This window comes from Microcebus murinus, chromosome 15, assembly GCF_040939455.1.
Source record: "Microcebus murinus isolate Inina chromosome 15, M.murinus_Inina_mat1.0, whole genome shotgun sequence".
Taxonomy (NCBI): Eukaryota; Metazoa; Chordata; class Mammalia; order Primates; family Cheirogaleidae; genus Microcebus; species Microcebus murinus.
Window position 1 is genome coordinate 28,941,008 of NC_134118.1, and position 16,851 is coordinate 28,957,858.

The 16,851-nt window shown below is 33.0% G+C and overlaps 1 protein-coding gene across 4 annotated transcripts in view; it reads left to right on the forward strand.

The window, feature by feature from the left end:
* The first annotated feature begins 4,869 nt into the window (after positions 1 to 4,869).
* Positions 4,870 to 16,851, forward strand: part of FSTL5 (follistatin like 5) — a 696,991-nt gene continuing 685,009 nt past the window's right edge. For all 4 annotated transcript variants that reach the window (XM_012735602.3, XM_012735603.3, XM_012735600.3 and 1 more), the window contains exon 1: positions 4,870 to 5,551. The gene's annotated coding sequence lies outside the window, so the exon portion shown is untranslated. The remainder of the gene's footprint in view (positions 5,552 to 16,851) is intronic.

Below are 16,851 nucleotides of genomic sequence, written 5' to 3' on the forward strand. Positions count from 1 at the left end.
AGGAAAATTCACAGTGGTATTATCACTTGGAAGCCAGGGGGAGTATGTCTGTGAAGAAGTTGATTAAATGAGAAAGTTGAAAGTATTAATATGTAAAAACTAGATAACACAAATCCAAGTCTGCTAAATCTGCCTGTTAATGTTCCTCCCCATGCTATGGTTATATAAAAAGCAGGTTTTATTTTTGCCTTCAATTTAGAAGATAAAACTAATAAAGTTAAGAATCTATGCTTACCATAGACAAAATATTAGATTTATATGTTTTTGCACATTCAGCATCCATGGTACCAAGTTTTGAGTTTAGTCTACAGTTGTTCTTTGAATGGCCAGTCACTGTGTTTGATTCTCCTCAATTCACTTTGACCCCAGATTATTGATAGTAAGGGACAGACCCATTCCTTAAAGCTCAACCTAGATTTCTCTATTAAATGTTTTAAGTTTTAGCTTTCCAATTCAGCAGCATTTCTTGAAGTATGTTCTATCTTTTCTCTAATTAATATTACCTCAATAAAGATTGACAGCAACTGATTTCTTAAGCCTATAACTTTTATTTATGCTATACATTTGCCCAGGTTTTGTGAAATTTGAAAATACTATTTACTCAATGAGAATCAAAGTTCATATGCACATTGATCCAAGAATATGAGAGGTAGAATTAAAAGTTACATCCAACTTTTAGCATAGTATTTCTGAGAAAGACCTCTAATCTTTTATGAAATGTGGCATTTGATGGTGGATTCATGATTACAAATAATAAAAATAGTCTTTCTTAGTGTATCTTTCTGTGTATTAATGTAAAAACTGAATGAAAAAAACTTATATACTACTCTTTATTAAATTTAACAGTTTCTTATCCAAAACTACCACAATGCCTGCACTATAATAAATAGTAGAGACATTTTTTTTAAAAAATCATCTCAATTTTCAACATTGAGAGTTTTAAAAATTAAAAAAATATAATTTCATAAAATGTATGTAGTTCATTTTAAATACCACTTAGATCAAAAACGTATGTGTGTGTGCATAATGACATTGTGTTCTTCAATCAGTACTTGTATACATTAAGACTAAGCTCTTCATTCTTATAGCCTAAGTTTTATGTCTATACTTTAAAGAAAACATATATGAAAATACTTTTAAGCACATCTTACATTCAAATACACACACACATATACATACAAATGTATTTAAGATTATAATTCTGAGTTAATTAATATAGATGTAAGTGTGCTGTATCAACATTCCATTCAATAACATAATATGTATTTAAATATTCTATATAGCACAACAGACATAAAACTAACAAACATTTTAGATAGACCCTTAAAATAAAATAAAACATAGGTAGAGAGCATAAAGAGCCTAAGGGAAGAAAAGATGGAAAGGTAAAAAGGAGGGAAGTAATAGAAGTAAGGAAGAAAAACAAAAGAGAAAGGAAAGAAAATATATTTTCAAAGGTCAAATATACAAATAATGTTATTTATATTATATATTAGGCATTTGGAATAACTATAAAAAGGTTAAAAAGCAAGAGTATAAATTAAATGTTAGCCATTCCTTCTTCATAATAACTAATCATTAAATGCAGCTTCTACTCTTTAAACACATTATGTACATATATGTTATCAGGAGAAAGCACAATCATGTGGGGGTTTCCATGGCAGAGGAGTTAGAATCTCTAACATATCCACATTCATGTTTACGTTGCAATATTTTTGCTCTCTTTAATTAAAGAAAGCTTGGTTATTTATGGCTATCAGCTTTTTTCTAGCCCTGCTTTATTTTGACTCCCAATAATAAAAGTGAAAATTACCTAGCAAAAAGTATCATATTTTTGTTTTTCAAAATGACCATCTTCTTAATTCACAGAAAACTTCTCATAATTGATTCAGAAAGAAACATTAACAAATCTTAAGCAGTTATTATCTTTAGAGTATTTATAATTCTAATATACCACAAATACATTAAAATAATTATTATTTGAAAAAGACCTTGTAAAATCTGATGACACTGCAGAAGCCCAAAAGTATGCAAAATAACAAGACATCAATACAATGAACTTCATAATTTCTGTGTATAACATTCTAATATGTTCTTGTAAAATACCTACATTAAAATCTGTAAGTAAATGTCGGTCATACAACTTTAAAGATATTTTCCTTGAACATATTTATTTAATTATTTAGTCATCTTCCCAGTGACAATTTGCAACTACAAAACCATGTAATTGCTTTTCCCATACTTTAAATTTCATTGTTGCTTTACAATTACTTTAAATATCCTGAAGAGTAATTATATATGTGACCAAATGTGAAAGTATTATCATATCGTTTGTATAATAAGCCTCTTCTTGAATAGGCCCATTCTGCCTTCTCTTAGTTTCAGTCTCGGTGGGTGAAATTTATTTTTTAACCTCTCTTAGCCTCATAATTGATCCTAGTCCTGCTTCTCTCCACATCTCACAACTTAATTACCCCAAGATAACTTTGTCATAGTCTTAGTAACCACATGCTAATTTATCCCTCTTAAGGGGAAAGTTCTTAAAGTTTCAAATTCTAATACAGAATTTTTAAGCTTTTGAATTCTTATATAAAATCATAGAATGACAGATATGTAAAAAAATTTAAAGATAATTTAGTACAATCCACTTACTCTACAAATGATGAATGTGATGAGGAGTTTTAAAACTTGCCCTCAGTTCACTGCCTTTGGAACAGAACTAAACCTAGAATTCTTCGGGAGACTTTTCTCAAGGCTTTTCTGCATGTGTTCATCTTTGTTCATACTTGCCAAAATGGATAGCTCCATTTCCTTTCCTTTTCTTTCTTTTCTTTCTCTCTCCCTCTCTCTCTATCTCAGAGACAACAAGAAAATGATATTGTTTCCCTTTTTATATTTGAAAGGTAGTTTTGTTTCTCAGTTTCAGCCCTGAAGGCTTTTGGAATAATATTATGACTGCTTTAACTGAATTCGTAGCCCCCAAACAGTATGATCACTTCAGTGAACTGAAAAATAGTGTCCATTAAACAAATAACACAGGTTTTGGTGGAATTTTATAAGAATATATAATGTACTCTATACATATCTACAGTGAACTATTAAGCCTTCGCTGACATTTTGGCATGTTGGCACGAAGAGACCAAAGCGTGCCATGGGATATTTCCCAAAGAAGCATATCATATGTGCCACAGCCAGACTAAGTACAGGTAATTCATTTGGTTTCATTGTAAATATAATTGTACAACACCCACCTGCCCTCATATATCACCCATCATGCCCTATTGTGGTGTCTGAACCCATTTTTAGAGTCACTTTGGAATTGAAGCACTTTTAATAGAGGAGTGTGTATGTATGTGTATAACTAGCAGTGCAAAAAGTCTTATCATTTTTGTATTAACATAAAAGCAGAAGTAGTCAGGAAAAAATAAAACATTGTGGATTACCCAGAATGCAAGAATTATGGTCTAGGTGTGTTGGAGGGATAATTCCCCAAAATTGCATATTTAGGAAAGAAACTGACAAATTCTAAAATAAAGCTGCAAAGAAATGTTTAATGTGGGCGCAAAGCAGAAAAAAATGGATGTTCCCCCAAAAGCAAAAACACCATATTTTTTCACAATTTTCTCTAGTTTAAGAAACTGCAAAGAAGGAATTTTAGTATATGTGCCCACAAAGTAAATATGCTTTCTTACATAACTTCTTAAACATTTCAGAAAGTTAATTTTATTAATTATTTTTTGATAGGGAAATAAACAAGTGTATTCATTTGATTAGATTCCCTGAAAATGCTCATGAGTGATCCAGAGCTAAATTATGTTAGACTCTCCTGGAATATGAGGACAAATATCAGTATGTATGCACTCTGATGGAACATAATGTGTTAAATGCTATGAAATATTTTGAAGGAATAACTTTTTATGAAACATGTTTTATCCAACTTAAAAAAATGTAGGCTTAATTTTATGTACCCATTTCTTTGTATAAGTAAATCAGATGGCCACAAGTGGGCCGCGTGGAGACTATGTGAATAATGCCCCTTCTGGATGCTTGATTGTTGCAGTTTACCAAAAGTGTTTGTTTATACTACTTTAGGCAGGCTATGGAATTTGGTGTGGCAAGCCCTCCTTCTTTTGCCATCAAGGCCCTCAGAGCTTCACTGGGACAAGAAACATCACATACACTGAGACAATTGCTAAAGGCTATGGAATGTTTCCAGCATATCCTATCTTTCATAGAACAAGTGATATATTAGACATAATAAATATTGCATAACCCTCAGAATTTTGGCAGTGGAAGTTAAAGCTGAGAACTCTCACTTTTTACATTATTAAATGATTTTTTTTTAAACCCTGGAATCTCCAACTCCACATAGTTTGACCATATATTTAAATCATGAGCATGAATAGGGAAGGTTCTGTAGGTTATACAGGAACGTATATGAAGTCTGATATATACTCTGCAGCACTCATATAAAAATGTTTTGTGTACAAACGATGATTGACGTTGCATGCTTTCACATTTTCTCCCAGTGCTCCAACAGTTTTTTGTTTGTTTGTTTTCTCTCTCCAGACAAGTTTCTGCAGCAGCGACTCCCTCCAGCAGCTCCGAGAACCAAGGGAAGGGAGCAGGAACACCAAATGCATAAGCTTTTCCGCTAACCAAATAGCAGGGAGAAGGAGCAAAGTTTGGTCGGGCAGATCAAAAGGATCAGGGATATTTTTAAGACTGCTTGAATGGATTTATTCTATTTTCCGTCACCTCCCCGCTCGCCTCCCCACCCGCTGCTCTCCGTGCTCCACTGCCCCCTCTCTCCGCCCCGTCTTCCTGCCGAGCTGCGCCAGCAGCGATCTTGGGAGCGCTCGGAACTGCAGTCCCCGCGAGGCGAAGGCTCCGCGCCGCCAGCGCAGTTAGTTTCCACCGGACCGGTGGCCAATGGCTCTTTAAGTCCAGTGCTGCCCGTGCTGATCTCAAGCCCGGATTTTGTCGCCTTGATTGCCACAGCTGACCCCCGCAGAAGCCCAGTCAGGGGGGCGGCCCCTCACCTCCCGGCGAGTTGATATGCAAAGCAGTTACGTCAGATGGTGGGGGCGGGGCAGCCCCGGGTTGAGTGGCAGCCGCTCTCGCCCAAGGAGGAGGCGCGAGAATCAGCCTGGTTCAGTGACTGAGACAAACTGGAGGTGAGCGGAGCTGGTGCTGTCCGCGGCGCTGTCGGTGCTGAACCTGAGAGGCAAACGGACCCGGTGCTCTAGTACCTGGAGGCAACGCCCTCTGGCTTCCTCTGTGCCCTGTGGGACCCGCTTCGCCAGCAGGACCCATCTCAACTTGACAAAGGAGTGTGGTATCGGACGTGGGAGAGAGTCCGCTGTCTGCCACCTGGGCTCCCATTCAGGCGTGACTTTGGAGATTTCTGTAGTTCTAGACCAAACTATTTTTATTTTTTCCCCGTCTAAGACGATCTTTTTAGTGTCTTTTTTCTTTTTTTTAATTGTGATTTATATATCCACAGCATTTAGGAATCTTTCTGGGGGACTTTTTTGACTGTTAAAATAAGGTAAGAAAAAATAATATTTTTATAAATGATTACAAGTGGGGGAGAAATGCAGACTTTTATACAAAAATTTTAAAACAAGTTATGATTATTTTTATAATTGCAAACTGGACTTTTGGCAATGATTGTAGAAATATTTTAATAATAATTATTATTATTATTACAAGAACATCTGTTGGTGATTATGCACTGAATTCTAGAGGGGAAGTTGAGAGCTTTGTTTTTTGTGAAGTTAATGTCATCGTGTTACATCTTGCTTAATAAATATAAATATTTTAGAGGAATACCTCCAGTATGGCTCAAAGGAAAGGAACCATTCAACATAAGTCCCCAAATACGTTAGCAATGGACATTAAATAAATCAACCAACAAGTTGTTTAAAACAAATATAATCTTAAAAAATATTTGCAACACTAATCTCTGGTTAATCAATATTACTTTCCATATATAAAGCATGGGCTGCAAAGTGCAGAGCTCTCCCAACATTTTTTGGAGGGGAGAAGAGAGAGGTAGAAACATTTATTTATACCATGCTGGGTTCATTTAGATGTGTTGTTATGCAGTAGGTCCAAATAAAACTTGTAAAACTCAATCTCTGAGAATCCACACCCCAAGGTCATGTGTATTTCCAAGTTGGGGGCTGTTTGTTCTGCTTTTGACTAGTAAATGTCATCCCCTCACTACCCCCTCGGGTTAGAGGTGGATGTAAATGGGAAGCTCTGATTTAATAATACTGTATTAGCTTGTATTATAGTCGCTACTGCTGTTGGTAATTGAATGGAACTGGGAAGCGTGGGCTGAGAAAATGTCTCGCTATTTCAGCAATGTTTAACCTCTTGCATGCTTAACAGAGAGCTTTTCTGTACTTAGAAGATTTTCTTTTGAAGCTATGTTCCCTTTGTCAATTGGCAGTGTGTTCTGAGTGTGTATGAAGAAAGAATTCAGTGTGGAAAACCAGTGAACAGTACTTCCCATAGTGAGCAATTATTAAAAGATAGAAGTTATCTGATACTCCTTGTATTTCTTATTACTATTCATGACTTTATTTGACAGACATGATGGTTTGCCTGATAAATAGAATTGTGATCTTTCATTTTTGTCATTCAGTGACAGTAGATTAAGTATAAACGATGGCTGGAAAAATAGGGAGGGGGAGTGTTCCCTTTATAGGGAGGGAGTTTAGGTTGCAACTAGATGTCCTACATTAATAGGAATGAATAAAATATAAAACTGTTTCATACTTAATAACTATTGTTGAACTGACTAGGGCTATTTTTCAGCAAGTAAAGGGTATATTAAGTTAGGTTTAAATAGTTGTATATTTTAAAATACCATAAAAATTTCTACTGTAGTTGCATTAGAGTTACTAGGATGAAGTTTAGCTTAAGAGTTTATGCTTTAAAATAATTCCTCTGAGTAGAAATTTTTCATTTTATTTGTAGCCCAGCCCTACATGTGAGGAATTGTCAAAAGAAATGGATATTACTGCAAACACTAGAGGTCAAATGTAAATCTCCTTAAGTTGTTCATATGTTTTACTCTAAACAGATGTTCTTTGTAGAATTCATGGCAGTCATGTGATCTTATGTGAACTATTCACACAAATTTTTAAAGACTGAACAGGTACAAAGGCAGAAAAGAATATATAAAACACTGAGCCAGGAAGTTTATACCAAACAATCTCTTTTAAATGTATATAAAATCATTCATTATTATTATATATATATTAAAAATTTTTAAACTAATTACATTGGTATAAATAATCAGACTGTGGAATTTCCAACAGAATTATGGCTTATTTTCATTTTAATTCTATTTGATTTTTTCATTTATCTTGAAATGTTAATGTATATCTTAATGTTATAACTTACTGGAAAGGCAATAACATATAAATATTATATTCACCCAAATGTATTTGAGTGTCTCATTGACTTTCGTTTGCACAAAGTTTTCCAATAGGTATGTCCTTGTTGGAGTATAAACTATTGTTTTGAAGTACCAATATCTGGAATTCTTTCAAATGAAATTTAAGGTTATCAAAATGGGATAATTAAACATGAAGATCAAACTATGCTCCTGGCAATAATAATACCAGAGATCAAGTCAATGGGATTGCATATTGCAAATTTAAAATATTATAAGTCTTTTCTCTGAATTTTCTACACATTTAGCTTTAATGTCTTAGTTCTGAAGTAAGGAAAAATTAGGTTCCCATCATAAGTCCAGTTTTAGCACACAGGAAACACTATTTGAATAGAGAATAAGATTTCCACTGTAAACTAATAAAATTGCCAACTTTGAAGACACTTATAAAAGATATTCAAATCTGATGGCTCTTTATTAATTTTTTATTCCACAAAGAAATGACCATATATTGGAGTTATAGCTTATTTGTATAAAATACAAAGGAATATCCAACAATAAAAAACTGGATATCTTTTTAAGACATTAATTTGTTCCATTAAAGAAACACTGTAAATATATGAAGTGCTATTTGCTACAAGATGATGAACTTTGATAAAGTGTATAGAAAATTGTTAAAATAATTATTTGTCATATGATAGGGTCAAATTGTTTCTTAATTTTAGGCTTGTTCAAACCAAAAATTAAATAAAAATAAAACTTTTAGATAATTTTTCTTTACAAATAAATTCCCACATATGTTTTGTGAAATTTAAGATAAGGGTGAATCAATTTGGGTTTTCTGTTATCAAGGCTACATATTAGTTTTTTTTAATCTTTTCTGTTTACTTACATGGGAAATAGAAATATAAAAGTAATAATAAACCTTAAATATTCTAAAAAGTTGGAAAAATTTAAAAATACCTTTTAAAGTTATATATAAGAGTTTATATGACTAATACTTTATTGAGAATTTTCTCTATATAGTGGCCATTTTTAATAATCTCTAAGGCTCATTTATCTATGAAACTCAAAGGCCTTGAATGACATATTCTTATTAATTCTTTATATTTGCCCCAAATTGCCAAACTAACTCTAGTACTTTTTGTTACTTAATGTATTATAAAGTTCAAAAGACCCCTGTGAACTAATAGGCTAGAAAAAATGCTTCCTGTTGTTAGCATCATTATAACAGCCAGGTGACCAATTATACTTTACCAAACAGACTTAATGACCTTCTGCTTCAACACCTCCAAAGTCTTCTGGGTATAGTTTACTTTAGGTGCGCTGTAGGATCCCTTGTGGAAATATTCTAATTTTCCAATTAAATTGGTAACCACACAACAAAGCAATTAGTCCCTTTGTGTTTTAGATCACCTTGGTATTTCTGAATTAATATTATTATAATGGATGAGATTGTGTTTTGATAAACTCAGGGTTCCAATGAGTTTTCCAAAAGATAAAGAATTAAATAATAGTGTAAGTACTTGACACAATGAGAGAGAAAGAGACAGAGAGAGAGTGTGTGTGTAGTGTGTGTGTATACACATATAGTAGATTCTACTCTGCAATGCACATGCAACGGAGATGATCTAGAACATGCAAATTCAAGACATGCTACTTAATACAAAAATACTTTATATCATAAGCTGTAATATAATGTATAATTTTTAGTGGCCAATGTGTCTTTTAATTATTGTTATTTTTTATTTAGGTCAAAATGCTTGAACACATACCAGATTGGGGATGGGGGGCAGGTATGAAAATGCCATGAAGAAGCTCTCATACTGATCAGCAAGGAAAGAGACAATTGAAATTAAAATTTGCCAGGAATGAGAAACAAAATGGATGTGGGCATAATGAAGAGTTTACAGCACTACATTAATTCTGATAAAATATGAGTTCTGATAAAGGATTTTCTGCCTATAAAAGAGACATGTCAGGTTAACTTCCTACATATCTTTGGCTAATAAGCCATGAACTTCTAAGGAACAGAGTCTCAATACCCCCACACATAAAATACTTTTCTTCCTTGCAGATCAGTGTTTTCATGTAAAACGAGAGAAGAACAGCTTAATTCCAAATTTTCTTGCTTTAAAATAAAGTAATTAATATTAATTTAATGTGGATTTGGGTATCAAATTATGTAAATCTCTAAAGCAGAGTGGTTGCTTAGTGAGTTCATTTGCATGTCAATACAAAGAATATTATTTTAACTTATAACTAGTTCATGGCACTTCTAGCAATTCTGAAGCATGATGCAAAAGATTTGAAAAAACTTTTCATTGAATTTTATTTAAATATATTTATTGTAATAGAGAAACTTACTTTAGTGATTTATTATTCTATGAAAGTAACACCAAGATAGCAATTAAAACATTCATACAGTAACAATTAAAAGATACACACCTGAGCTATGTTCCCCAAAGATGATGATGAAATGGAAATAATTTACCTCTTTTAGTTGGACCACTTCCACAAAACACATTAGATAATGTTATAATCACCAATGAGGCCTAATTTTTTTAATTCCTTAAACCCTAAGAGTAAAAGGTCCTTACTTATATGAAGAAGCAAATGCCTAAAAGCCCTCTGTGTTTATATGCCCCTTTCTCTCAAAACGTGAGAAATTTCTGCGACCCTGATATAAAAAGAAAAAATCAGAGCTACCTCATTTAAGGTTAAGGAGATAGGTCATTCATATTTCTAAAGAAAAACAGCCAGGGAGTTGCTGCTAGTAAAAACATTCCTGCTGCATGATGGAATGCCTATTGATGTTTGGCCATTTGGTCTTTGAGCCTGGACTTGCTTGATCATTTGGGAAGAGGAAGAACACAGAAATAGATATCATTCAAAGTATTAATAGAAAAAGATATATATATATACACACACACACATAAGCCATATTAGGTCATCTTATCCATATTAAGTTATTTATCATTTATGTAGTTGTATAAAGGTTGATATTATTCCTCGTAATATTCATTTTCCATATAAGAAAGCAGAAACTCACATTAAACCTCTCCACTACTTTACCTGTGGTCATACAACTAGGAGTAGGTGGATTAGAGAATCCATCCAAGTTTACCAGCTATACTGCAATTGTCTAATACCTCTGTTTAGGGCAAATATTCAACTGAGTGTGTCTCTTTCAAAACTAGGCTTTTTTTTCTTCTATGATACTCTCTTTACTAAATGTAAATGACTCTTGTTTTTTCCCCAAGACTTTCCCTCAATTATTAAGTTATACTTAAATTATTTTATAACATATAATTTTTAATATACATACTTTAGATAGCATGATACCAAAAGTCTTAAAGGGTTTTCTTATAAATATAATGCTATGAAAATGCTACCTTTGTTGATCTCATAAACTATTCAAAATATTAGCAACAGCCAGTGTTTCCCTTGTTATTGCAAACAAAACAGAATAAGAAGCAATAGAATAGACTAGTTAATGTTTCCTAAGAGTTCCAGTCTTTTTTTTCCTAAAAACTCTTACTGGACACCGAATTCAAATACAAATACATGGTGAACTTCAATCCACTTTGAGCAATCAGCACTTGGGGGACCAACTGCTACTCAGATTTAAACCTTCAGATTAGTTAGCTACTAATATTTCGAATAGTCTGTGAGATTAAATAAAATGATCAAAATAAAATTACTGGATTTGAAGCACAATACCAAAATAGGTGGACTCTTGAATGCTTAGGAATTATAAATACATTATTGTTTCTAATTCTATTTGAGGTAAAGGAAAATATTGACTACTAGTTATTGCTCTCTGATTTCATATGGCATTCAGGCTGACTGAGAAGAGGTGACTGTTGTTTGTAGTAATTACAACACAACTCCCAGGTGAGCTGCAGACTTGCATCAGATTCCCTACTGAATGCCCATTAGACAAGTTTTTGGTTGTTCTTATTAAATGGATCCCATAGGAGGTAGAAAAGTTAAATTTGAGAAATTATATAAGGGGTACAATGTATGTTATTTACGTTATGGATACCCTAAAAACTCTGACTTCACCACTACCCAATTTATGCATGTAACAAAAGTACACCTGTTCCTCATAAATTTATGCAAATAAAAAATAAATAAAAGGCAAAAAAAGGAAAAGTTTGATTTTGTGGAAAGTTTAACTTTGAAGTGGGAAGATTATAGGGCCTTTTATTTGATATTTTACATATTCGTTATTAATAGTTTCACCTTTGAAATGTAACCTAGTATATAAAAGTTTTAATCTTGAAATTTTTGCAACATTGTGTATACCGAACTTTTGATTCACTGTTCCTCATTCTTTGTGGAGTCGTGCAGGAGGTCCATATACTACAATGGCTACAATTATCGTTTCTTTGTAGATATTTTCCAAATCTGTAACTCTGACCAGTATTTGAAGTCCCTTAATGTATTTATAAAGGTCTGAAAGACATTTTAACTCTGATTTCATGGTGACAGCACAAACTCCATGAACTCATGGTCTCATCCCTAACATAGTCCCCCATTCTATTTTATCTGCCTGTCAGTTAATGTCATATTTTTTTCCATTCGTCTTGGTCTGAAAATTCATAGATATTTTAAAGTTATATTGTTCATTCTTTACTAATATACAGAATCTTCAAGTTTTTGTATTCCTTAATTTGTAATGTAGCATTGTCAAATTCTCTATTCTCTATTTTTCCCTGTCACTTTTACCTTGATCCAGACTGTTCCATCTCAACCAGGATTATTTTGACCTTCTTTACATTGGCCTCCCTTACTCTTGTTTCTTCCTGTTGTAGTAGTCTTTAGTGGCAATAGTAGCCAATAGTGGCTGAAAATTTTCATGATTCATAATAAGCCATGCACAGTGTTAAGTATTTACAAATATGCTTTCATTTTATGTGCACAACATCTTCTAAGTTAGATATACACCAACCACGGCTTAAAATGTTGCTCACAGTGTGGAACTCAGACCAAGTTTTGTCTGAAGCTAGAATCATTATGCTCTGATGATACAGATTTCATACCTCCTCTAGATTTCTCTTGATTAAAGTCAACTTTCAAATGCCACTGTGTTCAGTAATCAGCAATGGATCTCTAATTTTCACTGCATTAAGTTGACTTTGTTTTCCTGCTTTTAAGATCGCTTCTATACCCTGCAAGTACTCAATCTGACGTTCTGATGTTGCAATGCACATATGTGAAACAAAGTCAAAATATAAAAGGTGGTTCCTTACCTCCATATGAACACAATGTCCTGTCTAGGCTATTGTACTTTCAAGAATCTCAGCTTAGATTCCGCTTTGCTTCTCTGTATCCAGTTGAGTTTTCTTACAATGTAAGAACAGATTGTGCTCATATGTGCTTTTCAGAGTCTCTTCATAGGTTTTGTTGCAATAAATGTCATGTCAGTGTCACCCTGGATTCACCAAAATGCCCACTTTTTAAAAACATATATATTTGTTTTTTATTGTTAGGTAAAAATGACAACAAACTTAGCAGCTTAAACATTTATTATCTCATAGTTTCCAGGAGCCATGAATCTGGGTACGGGTTAGCAGGATCCTCTGCTCAAAATCAAGGTTTCAGCCAGGACTAGTTTCTTATTTGAGGATCAGGGCTCTCCTTCAAGATCACCTGGTTGTTGGCAGGATTTATTTCTTTGCAGCTAAGAACTCATGGAACCTTGTTTCTTCAAAGCCAGCAGGAACATTTCTCTGACTTCTTCAGTTTCTAACATTCAGACCCACACTTAAAGGCTAACTCATCCAGTCAGGCCCAGCTAGAATAACTTCTCTTTTGGTATACACAAAGTCGACTGATCGAGACTTTAATTACATCTTTTAAATCCCTTTCTCTTTGCTATATATTGTTATATAACCACAAGTCATTACCCTTGTCGTGTTCTGTTGGTCAAAAGCAAGTTAAAGGTCCTGTGTACACACAAGATGAGGTGACAATACAAGGGTTATACAAGACTGTGTGTCATTAGGATTCATGTAGAATTCTGCCTACCATACCTATTTAATGTTTTACTTGTACCTTAGTCTTTCTTAATTGCTGTAATGCCATTGAGCTCTTCTTTCTCAGCCCAGAATTTATGACCTGAATCGTGTGGTGGACAGTCTGGAGTTGCTTTTGGATTTTTTAATGTGCCTTAGGCTGTTCTTCCTGATTAATCCTTTTATAGGAATAGGTCTAGGAACTCCTATGTGTAAAAAAATAAAAAACTGCACATTTTAAAATTACTTCATATATATTATTATTTAATCCTCATTGGAGTTTATTTCTTTTTATGTTTGTTTTTATTATGTAGTGTTTTGTACATGTAAGATTATGATAGATTTGTATAATATTTTGAGCATATAGCACTATAATAGATTCATGCTGATAGATTTGGCTAGTGTTTTTAGATTTTAGATTTTGATAATCTGCGGTGTTTTCCAATTCTTGTCTCTGGTCTCTGACTAATTGAAAACCTCACAAAAGATGTTTATTAGTACTTCATTTTAGGCAACATGGAATCCTTCCATACAAATCAGAAATTTATAATTAGTATTATGCTTTATAGATAATATAGAAATTATTATATAAATGACATTTTATATTTGCTATTTAGGAAAAGTGCAAGAAATCTATTTTACATTTACTTTGAAAGAAAAACTTCACATTTTAAAAGAATATCATCATCAAAAGAATGTCATACAGATGCTATGAATAATTTTTTCTTCTTTAGTCTAAAGATTGTTAAATAATTGGTTGTTACTTTTGCTAACATTAATTATACAGAAAAATGTTGTTACATGTGTATATTTCATAGTTTATATACAGTTAAGGCAATTTAATCTTGACAAAAGCTAAATAAGATAATTAACCAGTGTAGAAATTCAATTTGAATTTTTATATAGTTTTCATAAAATAATTAAGATTATTTATTGTAAGATGATTGAATTAATATAATTAACATATTAAGTAGCTACTATGTTTCAGGTGCCCTATTGAGGGCTAGGGTTGAGCAGGAATGAGAAAGACAGAGTACCTGCTCTGCCATTTCTGTGGAAAGATAGACAATAAGCAAACCAATAACACAAAGTATAATTTCTGGCATTGATCAGTGTTAAGATAAAAAGTAAAACAGGTAAATTATTGCTGAAGGATGAGTTCTACCTAAGATAGAGATTATTTTAGGTGCCAACTTAGTGCCATTCTGAGGTACTTATTAGGTAGTTTTTGACTAAAGTTAACATAACTTATGTTATTCTAAAAAGTGTTAACAATTTTTAGTGTAAACATTAAAAAGTGTTTACAATTTTTGTAATTGTAATCAAAAGAAGATGATCTGAGTAAACTCCAGGGACTTTAGGAAAAAGCTGAACATCCAGTAGGAAATCAATATATTTAGGTTGGAAGAATGTTGAATTCTGAACATCTCACAAAAATGAATATTATGATTATCATATCTCCATTTGATATGATATCTGAAAATCCTCTAGAGTGAACTTTAATTTGTAAAATCCTGCCCATTCTTAAATGTCAAATCGTTGGCAAAACCAGAAGGCTCACATCAAGAAAAGTGATTCTTTTTATTTGTGATTTTCTTCTTAATGAAAGTGGCTTCCCTCTTTGGCAGTATATTTAAAATATATTACATTATATTTTTTTCACCTTTTAAGCACACATTCTTGAATTTTTAAAGCTAATTGCTGAGAATAAGTTTGTATTCTTTGTGCTTTGTGCAGTTCATTAGTTTGGAACTTCACATTCTTTCAGAAAAACTCATGTATTCTAAAATGTATGTACTTAATGCAATGAGTGAGCTAGTATTTATATCAAATGATTTATTATCCCAAACACTATGGCTTTATTAGAGAAAGAGAAATGCTTAGAATGCTTTTTGAGTTTGTGCACATGCTTTAGAAAATGCAATGTTTAGCAGTTATTATTTAATTGTGTTCTTTTTACAAAAAGTGTGACATCATAGGACTATGTAACAAAAAAAGAATGGTGATAAAATCATACCTATACTTTTAGAAAATAAACAACAATTAAATCCACAATATGTCAAACGTTTGGCAGAGTATCAAAAATTAGTGCCTTTACCAAAAAAGTAAGACTTGAAAGAACTTGCACACATTGTGCCAAAGATTTTTCTGAATTATGTTCTTGGTGAAATTTCTCATAAGCTATAATTAATTGAACAACAACAACCAAAAAAAAAAAAAAACTGAAGAGAGAAAATTTTAGAGAATGCTTTGCAATTTAAATCTATATATTTATAATTCATGACAACAATAATTTTAAAAAATCATCTCTGCAACTTTTTGTTTTCTTTGGCAAGTGTCCTATTTCCCTGCATTTCCTGAGGCCCAAGGAAGGTGAAAGGTTTTCATTGAGTGTGTTTCCCTATCTGTGCACAAATAATACAACTTAACTGATAATGTCTCAAGTAGGACTGTGTGCCCAGCTGTGAAAACTGCTCTCAATGTCTCCACTGGACATCTAGTTAATTATGTAAGTTTTGTTGAACATCTTGGTTAAGTTAAAAACTGTCTAAAAATCAGCAGAGGGAGCTCAAGAAGGCTGTAAAGATATTTATGCTGGCCTTCTAATGCCACTATGTTTTTCCCCAAAAATAGTCCTCGGGAAGGGAGAAAAAGGTTATTTTAAATGCAAAGTAACCTTTTTGATATTGTGAAACTCAGAATTATTCAAATAGTTGAAGAAGATACACTGTTTCTCTCTAAATGCCCGTGTCCTCTTTGTTATCAATTGTAAATAGATTTTACTTATAAAATTGTTAGAACATTATGAAAACCCCATTGTGTGATACCCAGGATCTTACTGCCCAAGTTTTTGGGTCTTAGCACTGGGTTCTTGATCCAGAAAATAGAAGGTGACAAAAAGATGCTGGGGATACCAGAGACTTCCATAAATCATCATCAAGCTTAAATTGAATCTGTGACAGTCATAACAATATGCCAGGTCATATCCTTAAATTTTGCTGTTTGGCTTAACTATCCTAGACTTAAACAGAGATTTTTGTTATACCCCAGCACCTTCCAAACTTTTAAAACTTGCACAAATATAAAACCCCGCAATTCTCAGAAACTGTTAAGCGGACTGTTTTTGGTTAGCAACTTCATACCAACAGATGTGTCCCATATTTATTTATTTAATTTATTTACTTATTTTTTTTGAGACAGATTCTCACTCTATTGCCCACGCCAGAGTATAGTAGCAACATCGTAGCTCACCTCAAGCTCAGCTTCCTGAGCTCCAGTGATCCTCTTGCCTCAGCTTCCTGAGTAGCTGGGACTACAGGTACACGCTACCACGCCTGGCTAATTTTTTCTATTTTTAGTAGAGACAGGATCTTGCTCTTGTTCAGGCTCGTCTTGAATTTCTGGGCTCAAGGGAAT